At 47.5% G+C, this 23886-nt stretch overlaps 3 pseudogenes; all 3 read left to right on the top strand.

Moving 5' to 3' along the window:
• Positions 1–966: 966 nt before the first annotated feature.
• LOC129346888 (F-box only protein 34-like) lies at positions 967–5600 on the top strand (annotated as a pseudogene).
• Positions 5601–10736: 5136 nt separating this feature from the next.
• LOC129346882 (ETS domain-containing transcription factor ERF-like) lies at positions 10737–13125 on the top strand (annotated as a pseudogene).
• Positions 13126–13132: 7 nt separating this feature from the next.
• Positions 13133–22142, top strand: LOC129346887 (inhibitor of nuclear factor kappa-B kinase subunit alpha-like; annotated as a pseudogene).
• Positions 22143–23886: the final 1744 nt, after the last annotated feature.

The raw sequence follows: 23886 nt of genomic DNA, 5'->3' as shown, positions 1-23886 counted from the left end.
ATGTTAAAACTGACAGTAAGGTATGTTCCTTGTAGGATATTATTATGAAGGCTAGTCTGTATGTCTGCCAAAGGAGAACTGCCATTGACACTGTGTTCAGGGAGCATTTCTTTTTTTTTTTAAATAAACATAAATTACAAAGACAGTCTCTTCTTTTTCCTCTGGGGATGCATGAGTGGAAAGGAGGTTTATCCTTCCCTCCTTATTTACTACAACTCTAAGAAGCTACTGTTTCCCCCTTGGAGCAGATATACTAGTTTAGAAGTTGTTTACATAATTTATACTCAGCTTGTTCTCCCTGAGCAGATCAAAATGAGCTTACAACATTACTCTCCATTTCTGTATTTTATCCTCACAATAAAAAAATTAATACTTCCTCTAGAGCTCTCTTGCACAAGCAGAACCATGAGAAAAGATGGTGATCTCTCTCTCACACACACACACACACACACACTCAGAAGTGCTGGATGAGTTAGCCTGGGTGGAGCGGCCTACCACCCTTGAGGCCTTGATTGCACTCAGCCTGCAAATAAATGGGTGCCTGGAGGACACATGCCAGGCTAGGAGTAGCAGCCGGGGCCACATGACTACCAATTACCCTTCCCCCAGGGGGGCCTGCAACCTTTGACTCATTCCCCAGAAGACGTGGTGGAGCCTATGCAACTTGGGGCTGCAAGACCACGCCTTACCCCAGCGGAAAAAGGCCAGCGGCACCAAGCTAACCTGTGCCTCTATTGTGGGGCACCAGGACACTTTGCCACCACCTGCCCTGAGAAGCAGCAGACACCGGGAAATGCCAAGCCCCAGGGGCCTTGGGCCCTGGCTTCCTGGGGCAAGCAAAAGGGCTCGATGGACCTGGTGGCAGAGGACCACAGCACATCCTAGTCCCTGTCTGGCTACAAGCACCAAGGGGGGGCATGGATCCTGTCCCATGCCCTAGTGGATTCTGGGGCCTCATGCTTCTATATGGACCTCATCTTTGCCACCCAACACCAGGTGCCACTACAGGACAAGGCTACAGCAGTCCAGGTGGAAGCTATTGACAGCTGGCCCTTGCGCTCTGGACCAGTCATGAAAGAGACCCAACCCTTGACTTTGTGTATCCATCAGCATCAGGAGACTCTGAGGTTGGACATTGCCCATATGCCCCGTTTCCCGATTGTACTGGGAATGGACTGGCTGATGTTGCACAATCTGCTGATAGATTGGACAGCACAAGAGCTTAGTTTCTGGGATTCCTGCCCTCATCTAGACCACTGCACCCTGTTAGGAGTGACTGCGCCTACGGAGACCCAGTCTCCCTGCACCGTATGCAGATTTTCAAGATGTATTTGAAGAGAGGGGGGCAGACCAACTTCCCCCGCACTGTCCTTTTGATTGTGGGATTGACTTGCAACCAGGAGCACCCCTGCCTGTTGGTCAGTTGTACTTGCTTTCCAAGCCGGAGTGCCATGCCCTCCGGGATTTTCTGGACAAACGTGGGTTCATCCAACCCTCTACCTCACCCACCTCAGCACCTGTGTTGTTTGTGGTGAGCTTCGTCTCTGCAATGATTACCGTGCCCTCAATAAGACTATGGTGAAGAATCGGTACCCCCTGCCATTGATCCCGGAACTGTTGGAGTGAGTGAGCGGGGCACAGCAACCTCAAGTGGAAGCACCTTGGACTGGGATACAGGAAAGTGGGTTAAACGCCTTGGACAGATCCCAGTGATGTGGACTGAAGTGTAAAAGTGAAGAATTGGAGAATCAGAGAGGTAGAATGCAGATTGTTGATGAACTGCCTATATTGCCTGCAATGTTGCAAACAAACTTGGGGAACCCAGTGACAGTTGTGACAACTACTGCAACTTCAAAGCCAAATGGTGATGGTGATTATCAGTTAGTGCATCATGGGGTATGCTCTGTGACAAATACTTATGAAGTTGTTGATTTCCTTGGCTAAGGGACCTTTGGACAAGTTGCAAAGTTCTGGAAAAGAGGAACAAATGAGATAGTGGCAGTCAAAATTCTGAAGAACCATCTGTCTTATGCACGTCAAGGGCAAATTGAAGTGAGCATATTAGCAAGACTAAGTAATGAAAATGCTGATGAATTTAACTTTGTGAGAGCATATGAGTGCTTTCAGCATCACAACCTGCTTAGTTTTTGAAATGTTGGAACAGAATTTATATGATTTTCTGAAACAAAACAAGTTTAGCCCTCTTCAGTTGAAAGTTATATGGCCTATTCTGCAACAAGTGGACACTGCACTGAAAAAACTAAAAAGTCTTGGTTTAATACACGCTGACCTCAAGCCAGAAAACATGTTGGTGGATCCTGCCCTGCAGCCATACAGGGTTAAGGTAATTGACTTTGGGTCTGCTAGCCATGTATCAAAGACTGTTCAACATACTTGCAGTCTCGGTACTACAGGTATGACCTCACAAGTCTTGGTCTATCCACCATATGTTTATCAAACCCAGTCAAGTGCCTTTTGTAGTGTAAAGAAACTTAAAGTGAAGCCAAGTAGTTGTGTGTACCATGAAAGAACCTACCCACAGATCTGTGTGAATGGTAAAAATATTGGAATCATTCAGCATCCAAGCAGGGTTGGTACTTTTTTTCAGGCAACAAACCTATTGGACAGACCTCAAGGAGAGACTTGTAGGGATGTACAGATAAAGATTTTTTAACAAGATAATAGACTAAATTATTTACAAGTTTTCACTATATTGAAGTATGCCAATACATAAATATGATGTGAAGAAACCCATTATAAAGCTCTGCTCTTTGTAGCTTTCACCCTTTAATGCTAACTAATTGTTCTGTGCCACTGCTTTGAAGATTAGAAAAATAGTCTGATGTATCTGGGGTCTGAGGCACAGCCCTTGGACTTGCTGGGAGGAGGAGATGGGAGACAGCCAGGATACAGCTGCCCAGTTGCCCCAGCAGGCTACCAGGGCCAGAACCTACCAACACAGGAGGGAGGGAAAGAAGCATCCAAGCCTCAGAGGGTTAGAAGGTGCAGGTAGAGGCCAGCTAGTCTCACCCTCCAGTGGGAGTCTGTATCTCAGCCGATTATTTTGGATACACTGGAAAAATATCTTGCTGGACAACCAAAGGACATTATGCAGATTGATGAGATGATGCTGGTCAAAAAGTTGTTGATGGAGATCTGCCACTTTATCCACACCTACTGTTAAGGGAATCAACATGCAGTGGAACTTTGCAATTCTGCCTTGGGAGTTCTCTCTCAGCTGCAACAACTTCAATGCAATGTTCAGCCGCATTTCTACCCAATTACAGGAACTGACAGTGTGTTTTGAAGACAATGCCAATGTTCATGACATTGAACTTTTGCAATACATCAGGGTGGACTGTGCTAAACTGAAGCAGATCCTGCAAGAGACTGTTTAAATTCAAAGCCCTAAATCAAGTAACGCAACTGGCTGTCATTGACAGTCTTGAAAAGGCATTTTGGAACTGAGTAGAAAACTATACAGATGAGTTTATGAAACTGTACCAGACACCACAGATGGATCTTAAAGCCATATCTCAAGCTGCAAAAGAGTAGCCTCTTGAAATCAACCAGGATCCCCCACAAAGCCCACCCAAGAGCCAACAGAGACTGGGAAAAGAAGAAAACCGTAGCAGTCCCAAGGCCAATCTCTTAGCCAGCCCCTGTCTCCAGAAGCCACTGGGAAACCTCTCTGCCAACTTTCTCTGCTGCAGGAACGGCAGCCACACTTGTGTCAAAGGGCCAAACGTGAGGTAGAAAAAGAGCGCCTTGCCTGCCACCATCCACCAGGTGGAGGATGGAGGGGCTGTTGGACATCTGGGCAGTCATAAAACCAGGAAATACCAAGATCACCTTTTTGCAGCCCAGCAGTGTAGCAGCAACAGGATATCCTCCAAAAAGACATCACCTGGGACATCAATGGGAGGGTGACCAGGCGCAGGAAAAGTCACTGGACCTCAGGAAGGCAGATTCACCTGGAAAGGCCAAGAGAGGCCAGTGGGAGGTGCTACCAGTCTGAGCCATTTGCCTGAGGCATTGAACACTGCTCCATCCATAGTATGAGTGATGGCAGGGAGGGGGGGTTCCCAGGGAGGCCTCTGTCAATGATCAAGATTGTTGCTTTCTTGGAACAATGAGCAAGTGCGTTACTGGCTGACTGCACCAAAAACTGCCCCAGTGCCCCAGCTGTGACCAGGGTTCCAGAGCAGCCCAAAGTCACGCTTCCTGCACCTGCCCCATTTTCCACCTTAGGGGGCTGCAAGCCACAGTCTGAAAAGGCAATTGGGGGAGCAGTAGTGATGGAGAGCAGCAGGCTGATCCGGTGCATGTGTTGGACATGGTGACAAAGCTTGAATCAGAGTGCCTGAGATGGCAGAGCAAATGCAAGGCAGGAAGCCTCTCAAGGGACAACAGCTTCTGGCATAATGTCGGGCGAGTGCTACTGGCAAGCAGAACACCAGCTGCGAATGAAGCTGTCAAGGTGCCTTCTGGAGTTCTTAACCAGGAAGAACAGGGCAGAGGTGATGATGGGTAGAGCTCAAAGCATGGCTCTGCGGTAGCAGATGACTTATGGGAAGTTCCACCTGTTGGCCAGTCATCTTCATTTGTGACTGCTCTTTAGGAGAACTCCAATCCTAAACTCAATCTGGAGTCTTCAGAGCCATCTGGTAGTTGGTGTGAGACTAAAAAGATCCCAACAACACTTCCCTCTACATATCCAGAAACCGCTCAGGACACCCGTGTTCTTTACATGGGAAAAATGCAGCTGTTGATTGTATGCCTAAAGAACCAAGAGCTGTTCCTCATCTGAATTCACATCTAAGGACAAAAGAGTCCTTAAGCATTAGCATCTCTGTCACAAAGACAGATAAAGCATGTAGAAAAGTGCACCCTTCCAACTCAAGCTTCGGGGAAGATTCTCTTCCAGGGAGGTTATTCCTACTGTTGTCTGAGCATGAAATTCACCACAAGCACCTCCGTACAGGAGATGTTACCACAGAAGAGCATCAAAAGGATGCTCATGGGAAGGAAGACCCAATGACACACCTTGTATGATAAACAGCATTTTGGGAGACCCTCCAGAATCTCCCATGGAAAGTGTTTTTCAGGCTCTTCACTCTTGCCATTTAAAGAGACAGAGCTCACATGACTTTCTGGAGACCAGGTTCAAGACCCAGCAGCTGCTGGAACCCCAGAAATATCTGGTCTTCCTGCCCCACCACAGCCTCATGAAGATCTTCGGTTTGCTGCCCACCCAGAGTCCACTGGCCTTCAAATGCACTTGTGGCTATTTCAAATTTATCATTACTACATCAGGCCGGCAGATTCCCGCTGGGTTCATGATCCTCGCTACCAGGAGGACCCTTGTAAGCAGTGCAAGAAAAAGTATGTCAAGGGAGATGTCTCTCTCTGTCAGTGGCACCCAAAGCCCTATTGCCAAGCTTTATCATACGGACCTGGCTATTGGATGTATTGCCACCACTCCCAGAAGAATGTCCCCAGGTACAAACTAGGCCTTCATGACCATCATTGGATCCCTGCCTGCCACAGCTTTAACTGCTATTCGCAAAAAACCCAGGGAAACAGAAGAGGACTGTTAGCCCATTCTGTGGCTTCTTTGGGAGCCTTGGTCGTGCGCGGGCGGAGGATATCACACCTTATGCTGTTTACACTGTACATAGTTTGTGGGTGTTTTTTTTCTTTTGTCCCCTTTCCACAGGGCTTTGAAACTGCACATACTTTAAATCACAAGAGCCTTTTAGAGGAAAGAGCTCTCGGCCCACCTGTGTAAATAACACTCCAGAATCTTCAGTCTTTGAATGTCTCAACAGCTGACTGACCAACACAAATTGCTACAACACAACGATGAGAGTGTTGCGGCTACAGTCCCATGTTTTAAAGTGTCTTGTTCTTGGAAATCTGTATACCCTGTATAATATATACATATTATATATATAAATATATATTAAAATGTTTCTGAAAAGAAACTCTAAATAGGTAAAGGTGAATCTTCAATGAGATGGTTTAACTGGTCCCACAATCCTTCTGGGGGCATGGGACCTCATTGGGGTCATCCCATGGGTGGTCCACCACAAGCATGGGGACATCCAATGCAAGGTGGTCCCTAGCCATGGGGTCACCCCTCAGGGCCCATGCAAGGGGTACCCTGAGGTAGTTCACTAGGGGTCCACAACAGCCCCCAGGCTCTGAGGTGGACAGCTTCTGGGGGACGGACAGAGCAGGGCATGAGCAGGAGCACAAGTGTCACCTTGCAGATATCCAATGGGTCACACGTCTTATACATAACTTCCAACATGTCTCTGAGGGTGGTGATTCCACTGGAGCTGCCTGCCAACTGAAACTGCCAACAGACACCCTCTCTGGGAGCCCAGCACAAGCAGTGCGGACTCTGGGTGCAGGCTGGTGAGCACATTCATTTGGGAAAGCGTTGTTTTGGGTTTACTAGCAGGGATGTTATAGTATTTGGCTGCAGAGTTCTCTTACCTTTTTTGTTTTTTAAGGAAGCAGTACAAAGAGAGGGTGGCTTTTTCAGTGGTAGGGGTGGAATGGTCTTTCTTTTCCAGTGGATTTGGACAGCTCCCTGCCTCCTGTAGTTGAAAAGCTGCCTGGGCATTCTTGGTTTCCTCTCTGTGTTTATCTGTGCCCTTTACCCCTTGGTAGGGTTGACCTCTTGCTGAAAAGGGAAGTAGGCCAAGAGGACTTTGCCTGCTGAGAGAAGCTGGGGAAGAGAGGAAGTGCAGACTCTCCACCCCAGTGCATGTTCTCTCTCTTGCACTACCTGGTGAAGTTGCTTAGGCAGGCCTTAGAAAAAGCTGCACTAGTGAAATGCACCTGCCTGAAGTCTGTTTCTGGTTCAGCCCCACAGGCCTGGGTTGTGTCATGTGCAGATGCAGGAGGAAAGAGTTGGGTCAGGAAGGCGGTTCTCCTTTCTGACTTCTCATCTTAGTGAAGCATCAGAACAACTTGCAGGACACCCAGAATCCCCCTGGTCTGTCTTGTTTCTGATTTTGCAAAGATGCCTGTGTAATCTGTGAACTGGGGAAGAAGTCTTTTTCAGGTTCTTGGTACATTTGTTTTCTATCCCTTTGTTTCTTGGAATCAATAGCCCTGGGGGTGCTTCTGTGCCCTGACCCCAGCTTTGCCAACTGAACAATGAATACTGGTTTGGTAGAGATCCAAACTGTGATTATAATTTTCTGAGGTGGAATTTGCCGCATTCTGAACTATACAAACAGTACAGGAAGAACCACTTGTGCATCTTCAGAGATGTTTACTTGTTCTTTCTCCAAGAAATATGGACCAAAAACTTCCATGTGACTTATATTGAAGACCACAGTGCAAACGGGACCTACATCAACTTAAAATTTTCAGTTGAACAACTGCTCCATCAGCAGCCCTTGAATTGCCACACTGGCAATGGGGAGGAGGCTCAGCTTCCTTTTTCCTTTATTTGTCTTTCTCTGGACTTTTAAAAAGCGAACACCCCCCAAGCCAAGTCCTTGCAGCCCACAAGAACAGCACATTGACATTAGCTTAGGGGTTACTGGAGTGCTGCTCACCAAGGAAGGCTTAGCTCAGACACAGAAAGTGTGGAAATTTTTGTAATAAGACTATACTGATCACCAAACCTGAACGCATAGGAAATGGCAAGTGTCCATAAGCAAAGGTATTTTTGAACTTTAATTGCCTACCAAAGAATATGTCTAAAAAAACATAAAGGCAGAGGTGATTCATACTCAAACTTACAAAGAAGTGTAAAAAAACTTTTCAACCAAGGTATTGGGCTGTCAATCTTTTGAAGTTTTTATATGAAAGCTGGGAGTAGGGAGAGAAGAGATATAAAGGAACAGGTTACTACTCTCTTTACACACAATAACTCTGAAAAGGCTGCAGTAGCAAAGTCTGATTGACCCCTGCATGACTGGTTGCGCCGGGATTTACTAATGCAAGTTCCTACAAAACAGAAGTGAAATGCACTTCCTACTCTGTGCTAAGAGATCACTGGAAAGGGAAATGCTTAAACAAAGTATTCAAACTTGGCAGAACGGAAGTCAACTTTGGTAGCGTGGCTAGATCAATTTTTTTGTGTATCCTAAAATATTAAAAACAGAAGATGGAATCCATTTTCAAAGATAAGACAGAATGACTGGAATTAAAGGGGGAGGGGAGCAAATACCTCTTTATCCCCAGAAAAGATTATTAAACCATCTAATTCTAGAATAGAATATTACATATGAGTTCTTCTAAGAATGAAAGTAGCTTATGTCTCCAATTACTGGCCATTTACTTCTTGTAAATTTTGCAATGCAGGCAGCGACAGAATCAGACTAGCCAATAATTGGGGATTCCTTTAGCCAACCATAGAAAGTGCAGAGACAGCTGTTAGTTCTTCTAAGCTACTGGAATGGCTGATACAAGTAATTCACTTTTGAGTAAGTCTTTATAGGAGATATTTTAGTGTTTTTTAATTTGAGCAGGCTTCACATTTAGTAAAAATCTGTTTTCCAAAAGATTTAATAACAGTTCCAGTTCTGAGGAGATTGTTCCATTAAGCAATACTGATGGGTGAGAGTCTCTGGGGAAGACTGATGGAAATTGGAACAGACCTAGGTATCTCATCAGCTGCCCACATTGTCACCTAGCTTATCAGATTTCAAAGCAAATGGAATAAAATGGGCTGTGTCCTCTACAGTCTTTCAGAGTCCCCCCATTCCTATTTTCTAGCTTGAGAGAAAGGTTTGTTTATGAGAGGTGTCTGCATCCCAGTGCCGGTGCATAAAGGGTCAGGGAATGTGTCTTGTACTGTGAATGCAAATTGGATGTCAGTATGCCGAGCAGCATCTCTGGGATGAGTGTGGCGTTGCCCCATTGTGGTTCCTGGGACTGGATTTGGGCCCTGTCACTATTGTGTGTTTTGACTCAGGCTTTGGAGAGCACCTGATACCAGATACAGATTTTTGACTGAGGAGGAGGTTACAGTAGATTCCTTCTGATCTGATCTCTCTTCCCTGTCTGTCTGCTTTCAATTATTACCCACCACCTTCTTGTTCTGAGTCAGGCTTCTGCTCTAGATCCTGTAGTCAGCTTTGCCTTCCACCCCTGGGAAGAAGGCTGAACCTTTTCACCTGTGTCGGGGTTCTTCTTCTTTGAGAATTGGGTGCTGCTGAGCTTCTGAGCCTGAGCCTGCTTTAGTGCAGACTGTGGTGGATTTCAGCAGCTGCTCTGAAGCAGCCCCAGTGCTGTAGCTGTTCAACACAGTGAATCATCTTGGCTGAATTGAGAAGTCTTGTGGCCTTTTAACCTGTTCCACCAACATTTTTGAAAGTGTTCTGAGGAAGAAAGTTAGCCAAGTAGCTTTTATGAAGCCGATAAGTGTATTTTTTGTTCACAGAAGTCACTGACTGGCTTTTCAGTTACCATGCAATGTTCTGAGGCTTTTGTGTTACAATAAAAGACAAAACACCCTTCCCTCCTTGTAGCATCCCAAAAACGTTCAGCTCCTTTATTAAGACAACAGGTCAAAAGAAACTGTGTGAAATTATCACAAAAATTGCTTTTAGAAAGCTCTGGCTAAACTTTGCCCTTGCTTACATATAAAATGTACTAGGGTTGCAGCAGGTGTGATGGAGTCTGAGGCGGCAATACATCTGGGAGTCTGCAGCACCCGAGGGAGGATCCATGGCACTCAAGCCCTAGGATGACTTCCGGGTGCATAAACATGTGCAGCACTTCAGTGCTTTGAAAAAGGGCCATTTGGGAGATGCTGTCAATTCCTACACTGGCCAGGAGGTTTTTTTACCCATAGGTACCATTCCATATATTATGTTTGTGGACCTAGCACTGCAGCATGTATTTCTGATGGAACTTTTCTACATGTGTCCTTTTTGTCCATTTCTAGTGTCTTGAGATTTAAAGTGGCATTGTCTTTGAACCAAGGATAAGCAGGTGTATCCCACAAGTTGCCCTTCTGTGTCCAAAATGAGCTGAGAGGGATTGCAATTGTACAGGAGAGTGCATCAGGAGAGAAATCTTACTCCAGCATGTGATTTTCTAATTGCTTTCTTGGTCTGTCTGCTTTCTCCTTAATAAGGATTTGAATGGTATTTTTAGTGGTAGAATTAGCTCTTACATCCAAAACAATGTAAGAATTCATGGTATTAAAGCTGTAATGATATAAAGGAGAAGGAGTGTTTGGGGAGATGTTTCTATATTTATGAGGAAGCTGAGATTGTCAATGGGTACTCTGATAATCCAAAAGTATGTACATTACACGTTGTTGGAGGAAAATGAGCAGGAGTAATAGGAGGAAATGTGTGGAAGACTCCAGCACTAAAAATCAGACCAACATGAACCAGGCCCGGTTCTCTATAGAAGATTGCACACATGTCTGCAGTTGACTTCCCCATGTCATCTGGAAAATTCACCCAACATTCCAGCTGCAACAGCCCCTGAAGGACTCACTAACCAGGAGAGAAATGTGAGAGGTGGAAGAAGGCAACACAGTGATAGATACTGTGGCCACAATTCTGACAATACCACCAAGCCTGCAGACAGGATTTTCTCATAAAGGTCTGGAAAAAATGGAAACATCAATAAAGGCCTTTGACCTTATACAGGAATTTCTGATGGTGGAGTGGGGGCCAGCGGGGGGTGGGGGTAGAGCCCGAGAGCGACCTGGCGGCTGGAGGCTGCACACACCAGGAGCGAAGAAGACCCTGGCGGACGCAGGTTTCGCCTTACCAGACTGGGCCTACAAGCCCGAGTTGAGTCCTGGCTCATGGCAAATCCAGCTGTGGCATTTTATTCTGGAGCTGTTGCATAAAGAGGAGTGCCATGATGCCATCACCTGGCAGGGGGACTATGGGGAATTTGTCATCAAATCTCCAGACGAGTGGGGTCGCGAGCAACATGAGTGAGCCCAACCACTGGACCTTCCCCCTACTGTCGTTTTTCTTCTTGCCTCCCTCATCCTTTCCTTTTGCAGGTTTTCTCCCTTCCCCCCATGACCGGTCGAGTTTCTTCCTCACCTGCAACCCGTGCCTTTTCATTTATTCCTCCGTCACCTCAGCCGCGCATCGCCTTTTTCCTCCCCCTTTTTTTAAATCACACGTTGCAGACAAGCCAAAGAGAAAGGCTGAAGGAGATACCAAGGGTGATAAGGCCAAAGTAAAGGATGAGCCACAGCGGAGATCAGCAAGGTTATCTGCTAAACCTGCTCCTCCAAAGACAGAAACTAAATCTAAAAAGGCAGCTCCAAAGAAGAGTGAGAAGGTACCTAAGGGAAAGGGGAAAGCTGATGCAGGCAAGGATGGGAATAACCCTGCAGAAAATGGAGATGCCAAAACAGATCAGGCACAGAAAACTGAAGGTGCTGGAGATGCCAAGTGAATTGTGTGAATTTTTGATAACTACTTCTGGTGACTGTACAGTTTGAAATACTATTTTTTATCTAGTTTTAGAACAATGCAGAATTTTTGTTTTCCTTTTTTAAAAAAGCTGTGTTGTTAGCACACAGAGCGCTTCGTTGTTGTGTTTTGGGGGAGGAGAGGGGACAAATGTAATTGACTCTGTTACTTAGAACTTGAACTTTTAAAGGTCCTTCATCTTTGCAAGAGGGATTCTTGGGCTCCAGAAAGGGGGGTTTGCTAATACTGTAAATCTGTCATGTTCTCTGAAATGCCTTTGAGTAAATACTGAAATTCCCTAAAAAAAAAAGTCTCCAGACAAAGTGGCCTGGCTCTGGGTAGAAATGTAAGCCCCAAATGAACAATGACAAGCTCAGCCAGGCACTCAGGTACTACTAGAACAAGCAGATCTGGCACAAGACCAAGGGCAAGCATTTCACCTACAAGTTCAACTTCAACAAGTTGGTGCTGGTCAGCTATCCCTTCATTAACACGGGCATGGGAGGTGGAGCAGTGCCCCAGAATGCCCCGCCGGTGCCCTTAGGTGGCTCCCACTTCCAGTTCCCACCCTCCACGCCATCTGACATGCTGTCCTCTGCTGATCAGCTGCACTCACCTGGCATATTCTCAGCAGTGGCTCACCACTTGGCCCGTGGCTCAGTCAGCGACTAGTGATGGGACGTCAGCTAACGCCAAAGTGGAGGAGTCCTTGGATGAGGAGCAGAGGCATGGTGGAGAGGGATGTTGTTTCCGTGGGGGCCCCGTGCCTAGCCACCCCTGCTTGACCCATGACAGCCTCTTCAGGTTTTATCCTCGCCTTCAGGTTCCTGAGCCCCTCAGTACATTTCCAGTGTCCCCCATGGCTGGACCCGCTGCCCTTCTACCTCCTCAGTTGTCCCCAGCACTCCCTCTCACTCAAACACACATGAACTACACTCCTTCACCCACCCTCAGCCCCATGTATCTAGGTGGCAGCCACTTCTTCAATCCTGACGACATGAAGCACTATCTTCAGGCCCATACCCAGAGTACATGTAACTACCACCTTAGTCCCAGAGCTTTCCTACACAACCCCAACATTGTTATCCCCCAGCCCCAGCACCTTGACAAGGCCCCTCTTCCACCACTGCCACCACAGGCTGAGGATCCATCAAGCTCTTTCAAGTTTAAGCTGCAGCTGCCACTGCTGGAGTGCCACAACCGCGAGAAGCAGCAGCTCCCAACAGTGGCCCCTGGAGAATCCAGCAGCGGCCTCCCCTCTTCTTTCTCTGCATCGGTGGCCGATCTGCCTCCATTCCCTCAAATCAAAGTGGAACCCATCTCAGAGGGGGAGTCGGAAGAGGATCTCACAGTGGAAATCACAGATATCAGCAAGGAAGAAGACAACAATGAGGATGTCTTCAAGGCCCCTCCTGCACCCCCAGAAAAGGTTGGGGGAGAAGAGGAGATGCAGCCAGCAGCTCCCCCTATTGCCCGGGCTGGGGAAAGTGGGAAGTGTATCCCACTCAAGCTATGACTCAAGCGTCGTTGGAGTGAGGATCAGTGGCTGGAAGCTGGTGCAGGGGGCAAGGAGACAGACAACAAGGTGAAGGGGGAAGGTGACACCAGCAGTCACGGAGATGGAGTAAGCGGGTGGCGGATCAGCACGGAGCTGCAGCAGGCCACTGCTGAACTTACCCTTGAGAACTGGGACTCCTAGAGCTGTGATGCTGGCCCCCTCTCTTCCCAGGACAGACAGACTTACGGGTGGGGGACTGGTTTTGCTGCCTTAACTCAGAGATTATCTTGCTACTGTTGTCGATTCCCTTTTCTTCCTTGAAACTCTGTAAATTTTATTTTATTTTGCCTCCCTCGAAAGCCTGACAAATTTGGGGGTAGTGGTAATGTTGAAGAGTTTTTACTTGTCTATACACATACAAAGTTATATATATAAAAAACATTAAAAAACCTCTTTGTGGGGATGGGGGGATTTCTAAAATATTAATACACTGGGGCAACTTTACTTTTAGTGGTTATCTTTCCTGTTGAGCCCCCCCTAAAATTCTTTAAGGTATAGAGCCACCAGGGCATTTTTTTAAAGGAAAAAAATGAGTATTTTAAATTGACCAAGATCTTGTCTTTTCCGCTGCATTATGAGGAAAGTTTCCATTCACTTCAGTGTCGGATTGAGTCTGAGACTGGCATAAGCACAGTCAACCAGGAACTTCTCAAAATGCGGCTATGCCTGGACCCCCAGGAGCCAGCCTCTGAGTGTATTATTGATGGCATAAGAGACTGGGATAGCTACATGGTTTATTTGTTCATTAAAAGCAAAACTATATATGATGGTCCCTTTTCTTCTAGGAACCTGCATTGTACAGGACAGCAAAATTCAGTTGCCTATTTTGCAACTTTGTAAGATATGGGCTGAAGCTGTGTACTACGTGATGGGACTGAAAGAAGATTATAGCTGAATGTTCCGAGGGCAGAGAGCTGCCATGCTGAGTCTTCTTAGATACAATGCCAATTTAACCAAAATGAAAAACAACATGGTGTCAGCATCACAGCAGTTCTTCCAGCAGAGCATCCACCTTGACTTGGAAAGATACAGTGATCAAATAACCTACGGGATTATCCTCAGAAAAAATGCTGAAAGCCTGGAAAGAAATGGAAGAGAAAGCCTTGCAGTGTGAACAGGCTGGAGATATTGGCTACCTCGATGACCAGATCATGTCTTTGCATACAGAGATTGTAGAATTGTGAAGGAACCCCCATGCACGGCGTCAAGGCGATATACAAAGACCGATAGAACTCTACAAGCAGTTAAAGCCCTGGGCCCCAGATCATTCCTACAGCGACAGCACAGAGATGGTGAAGATCATCACTCAGACGGCTCAGAGTCAGGACTGGGTGTTCCAAGGAACTCTACAGACATCTTTGCAAGCTATTAGGCTGCAAGCAGAACATAACTGATTTGCTGCCCAAGATTGAAGTGGCTCTGAATAATATCAAGGAAGCCAACATTTCTGTGATGCAGATGCAGAGAGAAATCTGGCATTTGCTCAAAATAGCTTGCACTCAGAGTTCTGCTAAATCTCCTAGTTCCAGTGTAGACGCTTCCCCGGTGTCTACGTGGCTCTCACAAATGTCTCCAGGAAATGGCTGCCATATCTCAGCCAGAAAGCAGAGGGAGCCCTCATTCTCACAGGTTGTGAACCATTTTTGCTTTTTAGAAGGCATGCTGGTTGACTGATCTGAGCCCCAAACAGAACTCTTTTCTGGCATCACTCACAGATGCCATGTTCTTTTTCCACAGCCCAAGCCACTGCAGCCTTCCAGGCCCAGTACTCCCGACATATTCAACACCAAGGTTTGCCTGCAGCTCAAGATCCAAGAGGTGTGGCAGAAGATTATGGAGGCAGCCACTCCCACAGAGCAGGCACCCAGCACACCAGAGCCTGGAAGCTCCACCGGCCAAGGTGGCTCTGCCGAAGGACAGCCTTTGGAACTGGTTCTTGCACAGGACTCGTCACCAGAAATGGAGGCGACAGCTGCAGCTGCTCCCACCCCAGCCCCCCCTTCCAACACAGCTGCTGGCTGGGACTGTAACCAGCAGTCTCTCCCCCCCCCTGGGGGGGGGTGGCAACAGCAGCAGCACCAGCAGCAGAGATGAACAGCCTGCAAGTAGCTGAGCAAGATAAAAAACAGTCTTGTGGGAGGAGGGCGGGATCCTGGAGCTTCCCCTCATCTATCCTCCCCGCACATCCTCTTCCCCGCTAACTTTGCCTTCCCCAAAAGGGACTGAAAGGGGAAATTGGTTACCCTTGCCCTGCACACTTTCTGGCCTCCCTTTTCTTGCTCCTGCCCAGCTGGTTTGCTCTGCAGGGGGGGGCGGGTTGTGGACTCCTGCAGCTCCCTTCCACAGACGGGAGCAGTGGTGCTGAAATTGCAGCCATTCCAGGATGTAGGTGGAGATGCCGGGAAACTTCCAGGGGCAGGGTGGGACTGGGGGCGCCGTGGGCAGGACACACCTGTAAAGCGGCATTCTAGTCCTCACACCTCCTTTTAATGTTAAATATTTTCAGACCACCCAGCCTCCATGCATACTCATTGCTTCTGTGTCAGTAACTGGGGAGGGGGAGGGAAGTGTCTTCCCCCCCCCCCCCATGCTGCAGAGGGGGTGCATTTATGGCCATGCCTCCTGAACAGGCAACTTGCTTTGGCTATTCTAAAGGCCAGGTTAGGAGAGGAAGAAGAAAGCGAACTAGGAGACTTTCCCCAGGTGTTCAAAATGGGGAGTGGAGTGGGACTGGGGGGGGGAGAGGTTGATTGGCTTGCAGCACAGCCTGGATCCAACCGGGCGCAGAGACGATCTTTGGGTGCAGGAGACGACCCAGCTAGAGGGCTGTGCTGGCAGGTGGGGGCTCCCCCCCCCCCAAAGCGTGAGCATGCTGGTGGCCAAAGCCACATGTTGACCATGTGTAACCCCTTCTGTATCGGCGTGGTCCCACCTCACATGCTATTAAAGCTCCCGAACAATCAAAAATCTAGAGTTGGGCAGTGTGTTAGCATTGGATAGTGTGACAGACTGATTTACCTCAGTCCAGTCATTACAGGGGGATTCCCAGTATTTACCAAGTAAGAATAGAAAGTTTCTCTATGAATAATGCTGCACTGATAGCATGCCACCCCACCTGCGTTTTAACAGTTTCTGCTGACATGTCCTTTTTAACAGGTATTGGCACATTGTAGTACAGCCTGCCAATTGTCTCTGCAGGCCTTGCCGTTACGGGGGTGTCATTGTCCTAGCAGGAGAACTGCAGATAACTGCATAAACACATGACAAAGCTCTACACTGCTGGCAAGGAAGGACTGACCCATCATACAGGTAGAGAATACAGCAGTTTGTGCCTGCATTTGTTAGGGATGTAAAGAAAATTGTTTTCTTGAACCAAGAGAGTAGAATCAAATAGTATTTACAAGGTTTCTTGACATTGCTATATGCAAGGCTATACAAATAAGAAGTGAAGAGACCCACTGTAAAGCTCTCCTCTTGGTAGCTTTCCCTCGTTTAATGCTAACTGGTTGGCCTATGCCACTACTTTGAAGATTAGGAAAATGGATGGGGCAGGAATGTAAACCTCTGGGCCCTCATTAGGTACTCAGCAAGAACCACAAGCCTGCAGGAACATGCATTACACAGAGCTAGCATCTAACTCCTCCGCCATGTTGGCATCACCCATGGCAGACTGTTGCCTCTAGGGACCTGCTCCTACACATCTTCCTGGGCCATTTATGTCACCTGCATTGCTGGCCTTCTGTGTGCTCGGGCACAAAGGCCCTTGAACCGTGTGTAAACTGCCACCTCCAGCTCATGCTTGTCCAGTGCCAGAGATGGCATCACTACATCCTAACCTCCCCATTCTTGTCCAGTGCTGTGCAGCAGTGGCTCTGTGTGTAATCCTGTGCACAGAGGATACACAAAGCAAGAAAATGACATGTACAGGGCAATGTTTCATACAAATTGAATGTGCACTGGTCATTGTGTTAACAGCCTTTAATCTGAGTTTTAAAAATCCACTTAAAACTGATTAAAGTCTCATTCTTGTCAAAAGGAATTCCTGTGCCAGCCTTTAAGAAGTTCCATTAAGACCAATATGAAACCAGTATGAATCCAATGGTACATTTCTCTTTTACATCTCAACAAGAGATGCAGCCATCCTTTCGATTATAGGATGCTAAAAAAATTCTCAATTGAATGACAAAACGGATTTTTGCTGAGCAGAATAAGAGTTGGCAGTAGCATATTCAGATATATGAATGATAAGCAACAAGAAATGAAGAAAATGCAGCCAAGTTAAGCACTTTACGTTTCCCTGGGAGAAATATTAAGAGAGAAATATTAAATATGAAGTACCTATAACGTTGGCATCGCTGGGACTTTGCATTCATTGCAGCCAAACTTAGCACATGGTTCCCCTCCCCCACAAACTAGTATTTTTTAAGCCATAAAGATAATCTGACCTATACAGCTAAACATTATCACCGTTTTGCTGGTATACCATACCAAGCAGAGTGAAAGCTGACTTTTTAAATGGATTGTGTGAGTAGGGCTGAGAGTAGGGGTGAGTGGGACATGCATTTTGGGCAGGAAGGACTGCATTTGGGGATTGCCCCCGTCAGCTCCTCAGGAATTGTGGAAATTGTGTCATGGGATCCTGGCATTATTGAGTGCTTCCCCCACCCCCACCCCCACCCCCGTGTTGTTCCTCAGGGATGGTACTGTCTACAATGTTTGAGCTCCAGGGTTTGTGGTAATGAGAGTCTGTTCTTCCCTTGCTAACAGAGGTAGATGTTAATGAAAGCTATGGTAGACATGGTCTAGCACCAGTCAAAACATCAAGGGTTTCTTGTTTAACTATAAAGCCTAAGCAATAGTGATAAACTCAGCTGGATATACTTGATTCTATCAACAGCTTTAATTTGTACAGCAGCAGTGTTCGCTGTCATCCTTGAGTCACTATTTCCTCAAACAATGCGAATGAGGCTTCAGCTTGGTTAAGAAGCTTGGATGTCAGGCATGCTGCCATTAGCATCTACTCATCAGCCCACTGATGAGGCTGGCTCTGAAGACAGGAATGTCTCAAATCATCGTCCTGTTACATTGTAGACTGCCACCATCAATTGCAAGCATTTTGTGAAACCAGACACTGAAATTGCTAGTTGTTGTAATTCTTAAATATTTTTAAAATAAAAAATGCCTGCCATTGTGTTTTCTCAAGTACGGCTGCCAGTTCGCTACTATGGGACATCTTGATCAACAACTGTGCTTATAGTTCTTGCAATTAATCTTTATAGACCCACTTTCATTTATTCTCATGCTCAACTATTTCATTCTATGGTCATCTGTATTGGTTTCATTGAATGCATGTTTGTTTTCAACAAGTTGTATAACAATGTCCTCAATCCTTAATGGTTTTTTTTCATATAGTACAACACATAGACTATTTAATATAATTACGTTGTTTAATTATGTTCCTATTATGCTGCAGTGTTATTCTTATTCCTTGCCACTTTTTTGAGAATGCAGCTGGTAAACAGAGTAAAACTCCTGCCCTAGAGATAGTGACAGAAAATAACAATACAGGACTCTTTCAGTCCAGTGTTGGAATGAGTCTATTTTAAAACCTTTACTGAGGATCCATTGGAGGGCAAGTCTGGTGCCAGAAGATGATAGGTTGGGTTGAATGTTGGGAGGTTAAAGAGTAGGTGGGAGCAAATATTGGGGGGGGGGGCAAAAGATCCAGTAAGTTGAGTCGCTTGGGGAGAATCAATTGTACTTGAATAATTATAGAGGGGAGGGTTTTTGTTACCTCAAGGGCTGGGTTGGGGGGGGTGGAGTATAATGCCATCAGGGTGGAGTTTTGGAGGAAGAAAGAATGCCCAGCTTTTGAATGGAAGGGTTAGAAACAGGGCAGTACATATCTACAACTGGGAATTTGAGGGAAGGGTTTTTGAGGAACAGTTTGGAGCTTCTGATGTCAGTTTTTAGGGGTTTTTTTATGCTGTGGATTTTTCATTTTTTAAAATTTAAATGTAAAGTTCCTATTGCATGTCAGCCTGCCCGCCTGCCAGAAATGTCCTTCAAAGCGTTGTGCAAAACACCGAGGGGGCTGTGATGTCTGAAAATGCATGGCGGGGCTGCTCTCTGAAGTGTTTTTTAGGTGCCAAAGACACAGTTGGACACCGAGTGGGGCAAGATGAGCTGGTGCAGGTGCCCCATCTGCACACTGAGATGGATTGGCTGTGACAGCCTGCCACACCTGGAGGTGGGGGGAGAGTGATGATGAAGAGTTCCTGCTGAGCTGGCCTCCACAGGGAACTGCTGAATTCCACAACCCCCATGTTCCACCAGGTCAAACAAATATCTGGCCTGCACTTAAAGCCATATCTCAAGCTGCAGAAGAAGTGGCCTCTTGTGATCAACCAGGATCCCCCACAAAGCCCACCCAAGAGCAACAGATACTGGGAAAAGAAAACCATAGCGGCCCCATGGGCAGTCTCTTAGCCAGCCCATCTCCAGAAGCCACCGGGGAACCTCTCTGCCAACTCTCTGCTGCAGGAATGGCAGCCGCACTCATGTCAAAGGGACAAATGTGAAGGAGAAAAGGAGCACCCTGCCTGCCACCATCCACCAGGGGGAGGATAGAGGGGCTGTTGGACATCTGGGCAGTCATAAAACCAGGAAATACCAAGGAGAAGATCGCATTTTTTAAAGCCCATCAGTGCAGCAGCAACAGGATATCCTCCATAAAGAACAAACGCACCTGGGACATGGGCGGGAGGGCGACCAAGCACAGGGAAAAAAATCACTGGACCTCAGGAAGGCAAAGATTCACCTGGAAAGGCTGAGAGAGGCCAGTGGGAGGTGCTACCAGCTGGAGCCATTTGCTTGTGGCATTGAACACTGCTCCATCCATGGGCTAAACTGCAGGTTCTCTGGGAAAGGGTGACAGGAGTCTTCTCCCATTGGCCAGACAGTACGAACCTGATTCAGCATGCGATCCCTACCAAACCAGGACAAACAACTCGAGCTACATAGTGCCCTATTCCCAGGAAGCAGTGAGAGGCAGTAAATGCAGAGACTGAAAAGATGCTCAAACTGGGGGCGATTGACACTTCCTGGAGCTCGTGGTGGAGCCCCATCGTCTTAGTGCCGAAGCCAGATGGATCCACATGCTTCTGTATGGATTACAGGGAGCTGAACAAGGTGACCAAATTTGATGCCTACTCTATGCCCTAGGATGACCTCCTGGTGGACCACCTAGGGGCCGCCCAGTACCTGTCTGCCTTAGACCTCACCAAGGGGTACTGGCAAGTGCCTGTGCAGCTGGAGGACCAGGAAAAGACAGCCTTTGTGACTCCAAGGGGCCTTTATCAGTTCCACTACATGCCCTTTGGCTTCCATGGGGCAGCAGCCACCTTTCAGCACCTGGTGGACCAAGTCCTAGGAGACTGCGGGGAGTTTGCAAGGGCCTACATAGATGACATCATCATCTTTAGCACAGACTGGGAAACCCACTTGCAGCACTTGGGGGCGGTCCTATCATCTCTCCAATGGGCAGGCCTCAGAGCCAACCCAAAAAAGTCACTTTGGTTTCTGGGAGCTACAATACTGGGCTTCGTGGTAGGAGGGGGGCAAGTTAAGCTGCCCCCAGACAAGGTGGCCTCAATTGCAGATGTTCCCCAACCCCACTCCAAGAAGCAAGTGAGGCGGTTCTTGGGCCTGCTGGGGTACTATGGGCAATTCATCCCAGTTTGCCACCCGAGTGGCCCCCTTAACAGACTGCCTCAAAAAGGGAGCCCCTAACAGAGTGTGTTGGACCCCGGAGTGGGAGGTGACATTTGACAACTTGCGCAGCGCCCTTGATAACATCACGGCCCTGCGGAACCCTGACTTTGACTTTCCCTTTACTTTGGCCACAAATGCATTGCAGACAGGATTTGGAGGCATCCTGATTCAAGAACACAGAGGAGTGGAAGTCCCAATACTCTTCCTAAGTCACAAGTTACAGCCGGCTGAACAGCGGGACACAACAGTCAAGAGGGAAGTCCTGGCAGTCAAATAGGCTGTTGGAGCACTCCAATGTTACCTGGCCAACAATCCTTTTGTGACCAACTACATGCCCCTCCAGTGCATGGCATGAAGGAACATAACCCGAGGATCCTCCACTGGTACCTCTCCCTCCTCCCGTACCAGTTCTCAATCAAGCACCACCAGGGAGTGCGACGCACCAATGCAGACTTCATATCTCGGGCGTTTGAAGACAACCCCGACCCCCAGAAGACAGATCTAGGGTTTGAGGCACAGCCCCCAGACTTGCCAGGAGGAGGAGACAGCCAGTCAGTTGCCCCAGCAGGCACCCAGGGCCAGAACCTACCTACACAGGAGGGAGGAAAAGAAGCACCCAAGCCTCAGAGGGTTAGAAGGGGCAGGTGGAGGCCAGCTAGTCCCACCCTCCAGTGGGAGTCTGTATCTCAGCTGATTATTTTGGATACACTGGAAAATATCTTGCTGGACAACCAAAGGGACACTATGCAGCTTGATGAGATGATGCTGGTCAAACAGTTGTTGACGGAGATCTGCCACTTTATCCACACCTACTGTGAAGGGAATCAACATGCAGTGGAACTTCACAATTCTGCCTAGGGAATTCTCTCTCAGCTGCAACAACTTCAATGCAGTGTTCAATCGCATTTCTACCTGATTACAGGAACTGACAATGTGTTCTGAAGACAACGCCGACGTTCATGACATTGAACTTTTGCAATACATCAGGGCGGACTATGCTAAACTGAAGCAGATCCTGCAAGAGACAGTGTTTAAATTCAAAGCCCTAAAGAAAGTAACGCAACTGGCTGTTATGGACAGTCTTGAAAAGGTATTTTGGAACTGGGTAGAAAACTATCCAGATGAGTTTATGAAACTGTACCAGACACTACAGATGGATCTGGCGGAAGGTGCAGAGAAGTTTTTTTTTAGTGGTCTGATTTGCCGAAAGCACAAAACACAAAGCAGCTGTCTGGCCCTTGAAAACCATCCTTCTCATCCTATGTCCAGATATCATCCAAGACATAGCCAATGATGTGGTGGAGAAAAACAAAATAAACAAAGGCCCCAAAGAGGCCTTTGACCTTGTACAGAAATTTCTGAGGGTTACTCACACCCTTGGATAACTGAGGGAATTCTACAGGTGATCTGTCAATGAGCACTGAGCTCTGGGGAACCCAGGCCCATCCCCTCCACTTTGGTGATGGAGCTTGTGACTTCACAGGACGGGGTGGTTTAGTGGAAGGGGGTAACTGACAAGGGACATGACAAAAAAATGGACAGGTCCAGCCAGCAAGCCAGGGGTACTAATGTTCTTTTTCTTACTTACAAGGCATCAGAAGTCAGGGTACTACAGCTGAACCGATAGAAAGAAGGGGGGGATGAGTGTTCAGGGAGATGTTTCTACCTTTACGTGGAAGGTGGTTTTGTCAAGGGGTACACTGATAAATCACAAAGTCTGTACATTATATGTTGTTGGAGAAAAATGAGGAGGAATGATAGGAGGATGTGTGAAGAAGACTGAAGGATTCACTAGCCAGGAGAGAAAAGTGAGAGGTGGAGGAAGGCAACACGGTGACAGATACTGTGGCCATGATTCTGATAATACCACCATACCTGCAGACAGGATTTTCTCATAAAGGTCTAGAAAAAAGGAAACATATCAAAAACACCTTTGACTTTATACCGAAATTTCTGATGGCAGAGGGGGGGCCGGCGGGGGGGCCAGACCCCAAGAGTGCCCCGGCGGCTGGAGGCTGCATGTGCCAGGAGCCATGAAGACCCCGGTGGACGCAAGTTTCACCTTCACAGACTGGGCCTACAAGCCCAAATTGAGTCCTGTCTCACAGCAAATCCAGCTGTGGCATTTTATTCTGAAGCTGTTGCATAAAGAGGAGTACCATGATGTCATCAACTGGCAGGGGGACTATGGGGAATTTGTGATCAAGGATCCAGACGAAGTGGCCTGGCTTTGGGGGTGTGTGGAAATGTAAGCCCCAAATGAATGATGACAAGCTCAGCCAGGCACTCAGGTACTACTAGAACAAGCGGATCTGGCACAAGACCAAGGGCAAGCGTTTCACCTACAAGTTCAACTTCAACAAGTGGGTGCTGGTCAGCTATCCCTTCATTGACATGGGCACGGGAGGTGGAGCAGTGCCCCAGAGTGCCCCGCCGGTGCCCTCAGGTGGCTCCCACCCTCCACGCCATCTGACGTGCTGTCCCCAGCCAATGATCTGTGCTCGCCTGGCATATTCTCAGCAGTGGCTCACCACTTGGCCCACGGCTCAGTCAGCGACTGTAGTGATGGGACATCAGCAAACTCCGAAGTGGAGGAGTCCTTGGCCAAGGAGTGGAGGCATGGTGGAGAGGGAGGTGGTTTCTGTGCCCCCCCCCCGTGCCTAGCCACCCCCGCTTGACCCACGCATGTGGGTTGACTGATCGGAGCCCCAAACAGAATCAGACTGAAAACATTTCCTTCCAGTCAGTGCCTTTGGGATCTAGCTGCCTGGAAAACTTTTTCCTCTTTATTGGGGTATCTTCCCTCTATATCCAAAAGAGAATGGGGGGATTTTTGAGCCTCGCTTTGCCCTGCAGTAATAATTGATCTGCCCCTCCCCCAGATGCCTCCTCTCTGCAGTGGGATGGGAAGTGAGTCGCAGAGAACGGCCCGAGTGTGCCAGATTGGGATGGTGCCACGGAGTCATGGAAAGGAGGGGCTTCTGAAAGCACCGCCCCCTCTACACAATGCTAATTTAAAAGACAATTATCTTTTTGTTTGTTTATCAAAGGTTGTCTTTTTTAAAAATGGAGATGAGAGATTTGCAGTGCACACGGAGAGATTTTTCTAATTTACACCTTTCTCTGCCT

Source organism: Eublepharis macularius, unplaced genomic scaffold (genome assembly GCF_028583425.1).
Source record: "Eublepharis macularius isolate TG4126 unplaced genomic scaffold, MPM_Emac_v1.0 Eublepharis_30, whole genome shotgun sequence".
In the NCBI taxonomy this organism is placed as follows: domain Eukaryota; kingdom Metazoa; phylum Chordata; class Lepidosauria; order Squamata; family Eublepharidae; genus Eublepharis; species Eublepharis macularius.
This window is presented reverse-complemented; position numbering and strand designations above follow the sequence as displayed.